Genomic DNA, 10,712 nt, shown 5'->3' on the forward strand with positions numbered 1-10,712 from the left:
AAAAATAAGCAATCATATGGATTTTTAGGTGCAAAATTTAAAGAGTTATGATTTTTTTTACTTCCTGTGCATAACCGCGGGCATCGGAGCGATGCCCGTGTCATGTGCGGCTGATCCCGGCTGCTGATCGCAGCCAGGGACCCGCCGGCAATGGCCGACGCCCGCGATCTCGCGGGCGTCTGCCATTAACCCCTCAGGTGCCGGGATCAATACAGATCCCAGCATCTGCGGCAGTGCGCGATTTGAATGAATGATCGGATAGCCCGCAGCGCCGCTGCGGGGATCCGATCATTCAGAACGCCGCACGGAGGTCCCCTCTCCTTCCTCTGTCCGGCTCCCGGCGTCTCCTGCTCTGGTCTGTGATCGAGCAGACCAGAGCAGAAGATCACCGAAAACACTGATCTGTTCTATGTCCTATACATAGAACAGATCAGTATTAGCAATCATGGTATTGCTATGAATAGTCCCCTATGGGGACTATTCAAGTGTAAAAAAAAAATTTTTAAAAATGTAAAAGTCAAAGTAAAAAAAAAAGTGAAAAATCCCCTCACCCAATAAAAAAGTAAAACGTCCGTTTTTTCCTATTTTACCCCCAAAAAGCATAAAAAATTTATTTTATAGACATATTTGGTATCGCCGCGTGCGTAAATGTCCGAACTATTAAAATAAAATGTTAATGATCCCGTACCTTGAACGGCGTGAACGAAAAAAATAAAAAAGTCCAAAATAGCTACTTTAATACATTTTATTTAAAAAAAAATTATAAAAAATGTATTAAAAGTTTTTTATATGCAAATGTGGTATCAAAAAAAGTACAGATCATGGCGCAAAAAATGAGCCCCCATACCGCCGCTTATACGGAAAAATAAAAAAGTTAGAGGTCATCAAAATAAAGGGATTATAAACGTACTAATTTGGTTAAAAAGTTTGTGATTTTTTTTAAGCGCAACAATAATAGAGAAGTATGTAATAATGGGTATAATTTTAATCGTATTGACCCTCAGAATAAAGAACACACATCATTTTTACCGTAAATTGTATGGCGTGAAAACGAAACCTTTCAAAATTAGCAAAATTGCGTTTTTCGTTTTAATTTCCCCACAAAAATAGTGTTTTTTGGTTGCGCCATACATTTTATGATATAATGAGTTATGTCATTACAAAGGACAACTGGTCGCGCAAAAAACAAGCCCTCATACTAGTCTGTGGATGAAAATATAAAAGAGTTATGATTTTTAGAAGGCGAGGAGGAAAAAATGAAATTGTAAAAATTAAATTGTCTGAGTCCTTAAGGCCAAAATGGGCTGAGTCCTTAAGGGGTTAAAGGCAAGGAGCAAAAAACGAAAATGCAAAAACGGAAAACCCCCCGGTCCTTAAGGGGTTAAGGCCAAAATGGGCTTGGTCCTGAAGGGGTTAATCGTATTGACCCAAAGAATACGTAATTTTTACCGTAAATTATACGGCGTGAAAACGAAGCCTTCCAAAATCTGCTAAATTGCGTTTTTCTTTTCAATTTCCCCACACAAATAGTATTTTTTTTGGTTGCGCCATACATTTTATGATATAATGAGTTATGTCATTACAACGGACAACTGGTCGCGCAAAAAACAAGCCCTCATACTAGTCTGTGGATGAAAATATAAAAGAGTTATGATTTTTTGAAGGCGAGGAGGAAAAAATGAAAACGTCAAAATAAAATTGTCTGAGTCCTTAAGGCCAAAATGGGCTGAGTCCTTGAGGGGTTAATGGCAGACAACAACATGATCCCTGATGTCCACCACTGGCAGAGGATCCCCGGCTACTGATAGCTCCTGCATTGCTGCAGGACATAAATATACATTCTAGTACGCTAAGTACCAGACAGCCATCCATTCATTTACGCCCTGCGTCCTCTAGGGGTAAGTAGATCACACATTTTGCGCATGCTCCAATACCAATTTTTGCTTTGTTTTATTAAAGGGGTATTCCAGGAAAAAACTTTTTTATATATATATCAACTGGCTCCAGAAAGTTAAACAGATTTGTAAAATTACTTCTATTAAAAAATCTTAATCCTTTCAGCACTTATGAGCTTCCGATGTTAAGGTTGTTCTTTTCTGTCTAAGTGCTCTCTGATGACACATGTCTCGGGAACTGTCCAGAGTAGAAGTAAATCCCCATAGCACACCTTTTCTAAACTGGGCGGTTCCCGAGACAGGTGTCATCAGAGAGCACTTAGGTAGAAAAGAACAACCTTCACTTCAGAAGCTCATAAGTACTGAAAGGATTAAGATTTTTTAATAGAAGTTATTTACAAATCTGTTTAACTTTCTGGAGCCAGTTGATTTATAAAAAATTTTTTTTTTCCTGGAATACCCCTTTAACCCCTTAAGGACGCAGGACGTAAATGTACGTCCTGGTGAGGTGGTACTTAACGCACCAGGACGTACATTTACGTCCAAGCTGTTTTATGCCACAGCGGAACCCGACAGCGTTATTCTGTGAAAATGCCTGCTGTTTTCTAACAGCAGGCATCTTCACACAATGCCTAGGGGGCACTTTATCCCCTCCTGTAACGGCGATCGCCGTGATTGGACAGAACATTCATACTGTCTTATCACGGCGATCTGGGGACATTGCGACCCCCGATGACCCCGGAGTGGATAAAATCGCGGTAATTGGAGCTGTCCGACACAGCTCCAATCACCGCTCACTAAAGGAGGGAGGTGGAAGGATAGCCACCCCCTCCGATCGCTGCGAATGGCCGGCCCAGACCGGTCCGGTCAATCGCAGCGCTCTGCGGTGTTTGAATATCTCCTCCCCGCGCTTTGCCCGCTCACTCGAGTTCGGGCACAGCGCGGGGAAGGAGTTCAGCGGCGGCAGCGGCGGCGGGTACCTGAAGATCTGCGGGTCAACGGCGGCGATCAGCGGGAGACCGGGCGGTGCACGGCGGAGCCTGGAGGAGACCATCTGCTCTGTGCGGCAGCTCTCCCCGGGCACTGCGCGGTAAAGAAGATCTGCGGCGGCTGCGGCGGGTACCTCTTAGCGGCGATTCCCGGCGGGAGATCGGGCAGCGAGTGGCGGAGCCCAACGGAGCCCATCTGCTCTGTGCGGCAGCTCGTTAGTAAGTGAGGGTGAGCTGTAGAGCAGGCAGGGACAGTTAGTGTACAGGGCTGTTCTGCACCTGCACTGCTCTGTGGGTCTGTGTGACCCATCAGAGCATTTGCAGTAGCAGCCTGCACCCATCTGTTTGGTGGGTGCAGTGTTTTTTGTAATTTTCTCATTTCTTTCCTTTTTTTCTTTTTTTGCTTTTTCTTTTCTTGCAGTTTTTTTTCCTTCTTTTTTGCGGTCCGTGCCAACAGTCGCAGTTCTGCACTGTGTGGCCAGACCGCACCCTACTGTTGTGCAAGCACTACACTACAATACACTATTACACTATTCACAAATAAAGTTAGTGAAAACACTACATTTACACACACGCACACTTACACACACCCCGAATCGCCCCCCTGTCCCATCCCGTCCCCCCCAAAAAAATTATAATGTCCCGTAGAGGGTCCATGTTTTCGGCGGAGGAGGCATACGCCATGCTTGCCTCTTACTCCGAATCCGTCAGTGATGGGGAAGAGGAAGACCCTACCTTCCTTTTTTCTTCCTCTTCCTCATCATCCAGTGAAGATGAACCCCCCAGGCGGCGGCGGCGCTTGCCCCGGGCAATGCCGGGGGAGGCTCCCCAAACTAGTAGCCCTGGCCCCCGTACGGTGTTCCCTGTCCACCGTACAAGTTTCCCTGGCCCCCCTATAGGTGACCACGTCTGGACCCCAGTTCCAGACGATTATGCGCCACTGATTCCTGGGTTTTCTGGCCGCCCAGGAATCCAAATTGACACCACAGGCCTCACTGAAATGGACTTTTTTACGTTTTTTTTCAGTGAGGACTTTGTCAATTTGATGGTGGCGCAAACAAACTTGTATGCCGAACAGTTTGTGGCCCAGCATCCCAATGCTTTTTTGGCTAGCCCGACAGATGGACCCCCACCAATGCAGCTGAGATTAGGACATTTTGGGGCCTCATGCTGCATATGGGCCTGGTCAAAAAGCCGTCTATTAGGCAATACTGGAGTGAGGATGTTCTGTATCACACTCCCCTCTACAGTATGGCCATGACACGGCCACGCTTTGAGGCTGTCCTCAAATGTTTGCATTATATTGATAATGCAACGTGCCTGTCCCGAAATGATCCCACATATGACCGCCTATTCAAAATCAGGCCGGTCATAGATCATTTCAGTAAAAAATTTGCAGAGGCATATGTCCCCCAAAAGCAGGTGGCCATTGACGAGTCCCTTATTAGCTTCAAAGGTAGACTGCATTTCCGTCAGTACATTCCCAGTTAAAGGGCAAGGTATGGCGTGAAATTATACAAGCTCTGTGAGAGTACCTCAGGGTACACTTACAGATTTAGGGTGTACGAAGGGAAGGATTCCTGCATTGAACCCCCAGAATGCCCCCCCATCCTGGGAGTTAGTGGGAAAATTGTGTGGGAACTGATGTACCCACTGCTTGATAAAGGTTACCACTTATACGTGGATAACTTTTATACAAGCATCCCCCTCTTCAAGTCTCTTTCCGCCAGAGCCACTGCTGCTTGTGGCACTGTGCGGAAAAGTCAGCGAGGCCTTCCAACAAATCTACCACCGATCCCTAGGGGTGAATATAGGTCCGTTACTAGTGAAAATCTTCTGTTGGTCAGATATAAGGACAAGAGGGATGTCCTTATGCTGACCACCATTCACGGTAATGGCAGCACCCCTGTCACTGTACGAGGTACCACTAATACGGTCCTCAAACCGGATTGTGTCCTGGGGTACAATCAGTATATGGGAGGAGTTGATCTCGCAGATCAAGTCCTCACCCCATATAACGCCATGCGCAAGACCAGAAGATGGTACAAAAAAATAGCGTTGTACATGGTCCAGACGGCATTGTACAACGCTTTTGTACTATTCCGCAGCGCAGGCAACGCAGGGACATTCCTGCAGTTCCAGGAGGTAGTGATCAAGACCCTGATCTTTGGTGACCAGGAAGGAGCGGGCCCAAGTACCTCTGGAACTGTAGGCTCGCGTATTGTACCAGGGCAACATTTTCCAGGAGAGGTCCCCCCCACTGGAAAAAAGGGACGGTCGCAGAAAAGATAGCCGAGTTTGTGCTAAAAAAAGGGAAAAGAAAGGACTCCATTTTCCAGTGTGACACCTGTCCTGAAAAACCAGGCCTCTGCATCAAAGAATGCTTCAAGGCGTATCACACGTCTGTGGAGTATTTATGACTTGCCCCATTTTTATTGTTCCCCAAATTTAAGTGCGTTGCACACGAGCCATGCGGCGTTGTACACCACTTTTTTGTTCTTTTCCAATGCATTGATGACGTTGTACAGGAGCCTGGGACCGCGGCTATGTACAGCGATTTTCCGACGCATTGGCAACACAGGGACATTCCAGTCCCTGGTTGTAATAATCCCCCAAAAGTCCCAAGAACGTTGATCCAGGGATTTATTCTGATTGCCATATTTGGAGTCAGGAAGGAATTTTTTCCCCTGGAGGCAAATTGGCATCCGCCTCAAGGGGTTTTTTGCCTTCCTCTGGATCAACACAGTAGGGCAGTGTTTCCCAACCAGGTTGCCCACAGCTATTGCAAAACTATAACTCCCAACATGCTAGGAGTCACAGTTTTGCAACAGCTGGAGGCACCCAAGTTGGGAAACACTGACATAGACGGAGATTTACTAACTGCGGTGTTTTGGTACACCGCATGTAAGTAAAACTCTGCAACTATCAGCCACCCCTATGCAAATCACTAATTTAAAGGGGTATTCCGGGGTCTGGAAGGTTATTTTAACCTATTTTCATCTTATCCCCTATCCAAAGGATAGGGGATAAGATGAATGATCGCAGGGGTCCCGCCGCTAGGGACCCCTGCGATCTTGGCGCAGCGCCCGGCATAGTTTGTAACCGCTGCTTCCGGGACGGGGCGTGACACTGATGTCACGTCTGGCCCCCACCATTCACTTCCATGGAAGGGGGCGTGACTGCCGGGTGCAACTTCCCAGATGGCCGTCACGCCCCCCCTCCCATAGAAATTAATGGAGGGGGCCTGACGTGATGTCAGTGTCACGCCCCGTCCCAGAAGCAGCGCCAGCAAACTATGCCAAAGGCTGTGCCAAGATCGCAGGGGTCCACAGCGGCGCAACCCCGGCGATCATTCATCTTATCCCCTATCCTTTGGATAGGGGATAATATGGAAATAGGTTAAAATAACCTACCAGACCCTGGAATACCCCTTTAAGCCACAAATGTGCATGGCACTCTCTCACTCCTGAGTCCTGTTGCATGTGCTTGGCAACAGTTTAGGACCACATATGGGGTATTTCTGTCCACGGGAGAAATTGCTTCACAATTTTTGGGGGGCTTTTTCTACTTTTACCTTTTGTGAAAACGAAAAGTTGGGGCTATACCAGCATACTTTTACGTTTCACAAGAGGTAAAAGAAGAAAAAGACCCCCCAAATTTGTAAAACATTTTCTCCCCAGTACAGAAATACCCCTTATGTGTATGTAAAGTGCTCAGCGGGTGCACAACAAGGCTCAGGAATGAGAGCACAACATGTACATTTTAGGCCTAAATTGGTGATTTTTACAGGATTGGCTAATAGTTGTAGCTTTTCTGACAAACTCCCCCCAAAAAAACACCCACATGTGACCCCATTTTGGAAACTACACCCCTCAAGGAATGTAACAAGGGGTGCAGTGAGCATTAGGACCTTACAGGTGTCTGACAGATTTTTGGAACAGCGGCAGCGAAAATAAACAAAAAATTACTTTTTCCGCTAACCTGTTGCTGTAGCCCCAAATTTTTCATTATCACAAGGGATAAAAAGAGTAAAAAGCACCCCAAAATTTGAAATACAATTTCTCCCAAATATGGAAATACCCCATGTGCCGATGTAAAGTGCTCTGCTGGCGCACTACAGGTCTCAGAAGGAAAGGAGCACCACTGGGCTTTTTGGATAGTGGATTTAGCTGGAATGGAGGCATGTTCTGTTTGCAAGACCCCCATTATGCCAGGGCAGTGGAAACCCCCCACAAGTGACTCGGGTGAAATGGGGCTATAGATTTTGGGGGCCTTTTCTCCTATTACCCCTTGTGAAAATGAAAAATTTGGAGTAACACCATCGTTTTAGTGTTAAAAATTCAATTTTTCACTTTTATGACATACTGTTCAAAAAACCTGTGAGGAGTTAAGTCTAACTTTACCCCTTGTTACGTTCCCCGAGGGGTCTAGTTTCCAAAATGTAATGCCATGTGGTGTTTTTTTTTTGCTGTCCTGGCACCATAGGGGCTTCCTAAATGCGGCATGCCCCCAGAGCAAAATTTGCTTCCAAAAAGCCAAATGTGACTCCTTCTCTTCTGAGACCTGTAGTGCGCCAGCAGAACACTTTTCACCTCCATATGGGGTGTTTTCTGAATCTGGAGAAATTGGGCTTCAAATTTTGGGGGGTATTTTCTGCTTTAACCCTTTGTAAAAATGTAAAATTTTTGGGAAACCAAGCATTTTAGGTAAAAATATATATATTTTTTTTACATATGCCAAAGTCGTGAAACCCCTGTGGGGTATTAAGGTTCACTTTACCCCTTGTTACGTTCCCCAAGGGGTCTAGTTTCCAAAATGGTATGCCATGTGTTTTTTTTTGCTGTCCTGGCACCATAGGGGCTTCCTAAATGCGGCATGCCCCCAGAGCAAAATTTGCTTCCAAAAAGCCAAATGTGACTCCTTCTCTTCTGAGACCTGTAGTGCGCCAGCAGAGCACTTTTCACCCCCATATGGGGTGTTTTCTGTATCAGGAGAAATTGGACTTCAAATTTTGGGGGGTATTTTCTGCTATTACCCTTTTTAAAAATGTAAAATTTTTGGGAAAACAAGCATTTTAGGTAAAAAAAAATATATATTTTTTTTACATTTGCAAAAGTCATGAAACACCTGTGGGGTATTAAGGCTCAATTTATCCCATGTTACATTCCCTGAGGGGTCTAGTTTCCAAAATGGTATGCCATGTGTTTTTTTTTTTTTTTGCTGTTTTGGCACCCTAGGGGCTTCCTAAAGGTGACATGTCCCCCAAAAACTATTTCAGAAAAATGTTCTCTCCAAAATCCCCTTGTCGCTCCTTCCCTTCTGAGCCCTCTACTGCGCCCGCCGAACAATTAACATAGACATATGAGGTATGTGCTTACTCGAGAGAAATTGGGCTACAAATACAAGTAAAAATTTTCTCCTTTTACCACTTGCAAAAATTCAAAAATTGGATCTACAAGAACATGCGAGTGTAAAAAATGAAGATTTTGAATTTTCTCCTTCACTTTGCTGCTATTCCTGTGAAACACCTAAAGGGTTAACACACTTACTGATTGTCATTTTGAATACTTTGAGGTGTGCAGTTTTTATAATGGGGTCATTTATCGGGTATTTCTAACCAGAAGACCCTTCAAATCCACTTCAAACCTGAAATGGTCCTTGAAAAATATCGAGTTTGAAAATTTTGTGAAAAATTGAAAAATTGCTGCTGAACTTTGAAGCCCTCTGATGTCTTCCAAAAGTAAAAACTTGTCAATTTTATGATGCGAACATAAAGTAGACATATTGTATATGTGAACCAAAAAAAATTATTATTTTGAATATCCATTTTCCTTACAAGCAGAGAGCTTCAAAGTTAGAAAAATGCTAAATTTTCATTTTTTTCATCAAATTTTGGGATTTTTCACCAAGAAAGGCTGCAACTTACCACAAAATTTTACCACTATGTTAAAGTAGAATATGTCACGAAAAAACACTCGGAATCAGAATGATAAGTAAAAGCATTCCAGAGTTATTAATGTTTAACCCCTTAAGGACGCAGGACGTAAATGTACGTCCTGGTGAGGTGGTACTTAACGCACCAGGACGTACATTTACGTCCTAAGCATAACCGCGGGCATCGGAGCGATGCCCGTGTCATGCGCGGCTGATCCCGGCTGCTGATCGCAGCCAGGGACCCGCCGGCAATGGCCGACGCCCGCGATCTCGCGGGCGTCCGCCATTAACCCCTCAGGTGCCGGGATCAATACAGATCCCGGCATCTGCGGGAGTTCGCGATTTAAATGAACGATCGGATCGCCCGCAGCGCTGCTGCGGGGATCCGATCATTCATAACGCCGCACGGAGGTCCCCTCTCCTTCCTCCGTGCGGCTCCCGGCGTCTCCTGCTCTGGTCTGTGATCGAGCAGACCAGAGCAGAAGATGACCGAAAACACTGATCTGTTCTATGTCCTATACATAGAACAGATCAGTATTAGCAATCATGGTATTGCTATGAATAGTCCCTTATGGGGACTATTCAAGTGTAAAAAAAAATGTAAAAAAATGTAAAAGTAAAAGTAAAAAAAAAGTGAAAAATCCCCTCCCCCAATAAAAAAGTAAAACGTCCGTTTTTTCCTATTTTACCCCCAAAAAGCGTAAAAAACATTTTTTATAGACATATTTGGTATCGCCGCGTGCGTAAATGTCCGAACTATTAAAATAAAATGTTAATGATCCCGTACGGTGAACGGCGTGAACGAAAAAAAATTTAAAAAGTCCAAAATTCCTACTTTTTTAATACATTTTATTAAAAAAAAAATTATAAAAAGTGTATTAAAAGTTTTTTATATTCAAATGTGGTATCAAAAAAAAGTACAGATCATGGCGCAAAAAATTAGCCCCCATACCGCTGCTTATACGGAAAAATAAAAAAGTTAGAGGTCATCAAAATAAAGGGATTATAAACGTACTAATTTGGTTAAAAAGTTTGTGATTTTTTTTAAGCGCAACAATAATATAAAAGTATGTAATAATGGGTATCATTTTAATCGTATTGACCCTAAGAATAAAGAACACACGTCATTTTTACCGTAAATTGTACGGCGTGAAAACAAAACCTTCCAAAATTAGCAAAATTGCGTTTTTAGTTTTAATTTCCACACAAAAATAGTGTTTTTTGGTTGCGCCATACATTTTATGATATAATGAGTGATGTCATTACAAAGGACAACTGGTCACGCAAAAAACAAGCCCTCACACTAGTCTGTGGATGAAAATATAAAAGAGTTATGATTTTTAGAAGGCGAGGAGGAAAAAATGAAAACGTAAAAATTAAATTGTCTGAGTCCTTAAGGCCAAAATGGGCTGAGTCCTTAAGGGGTTAAAGTGACAGTGGTCAGAATTGCAAAAAACGGCTGAGTCCTTAAGGTGAAAAAGGGCTAAGTCCTTAAGGGGTTAATTGTTTTGATCAGTGTTACCCAAACTGGTTGCCTGCAGCTGTTGCAAAACTACAACTCCCAGCATTCCCGGACAGCCAAAGGCTGTCCGGGCATGCTGGAAGTTGTAGTTTTGCAACAGCTGGAGGCACACTGGTTGGTGATAAGTGGCGAGAATATATATTAAAAAAAAAACATACTATGCCAACAACAAGAAGCATTAACACAAAGAACAGGCTAAAGCTTTACCACAGCAGCGAATACTCTCAAAATGGCACCAGACAGCCCAATGCCGTTTCGTCGGTGAGGTACCGGAACTACAGACACAGGCATGTTATCACTACGAGTCCTATCTCACCAGTACTCCCCAATCTGAGGTACTTCTAATTAACATATAAGCTACAACCAACATCA

At 44.1% G+C, this 10,712-nt stretch overlaps 1 protein-coding gene across 2 annotated transcripts in view; it reads right to left on the reverse strand.

Annotated features, from left to right (window-relative positions):
• The window catches only part of CNST (consortin, connexin sorting protein), a 120,538-nt gene extending 109,851 nt beyond the window's left edge, over positions 1-10,687 (reverse strand). The window contains exon 1 of one of the 2 annotated variants that reach the window (XM_056567166.1): positions 10,548-10,687. The gene's annotated coding sequence lies outside the window, so the exon portion shown is untranslated. The remainder of the gene's footprint in view (positions 1-10,547) is intronic. The other variant, XM_056567168.1, reaches the window with a different exon arrangement.
• Between the last annotated feature and the right edge of the window lie 25 nt (positions 10,688-10,712).

Source organism: Hyla sarda, chromosome 3 (genome assembly GCF_029499605.1).
Source record: "Hyla sarda isolate aHylSar1 chromosome 3, aHylSar1.hap1, whole genome shotgun sequence".
Lineage (NCBI taxonomy): Eukaryota > Metazoa > Chordata > Amphibia > Anura > Hylidae > Hyla > Hyla sarda.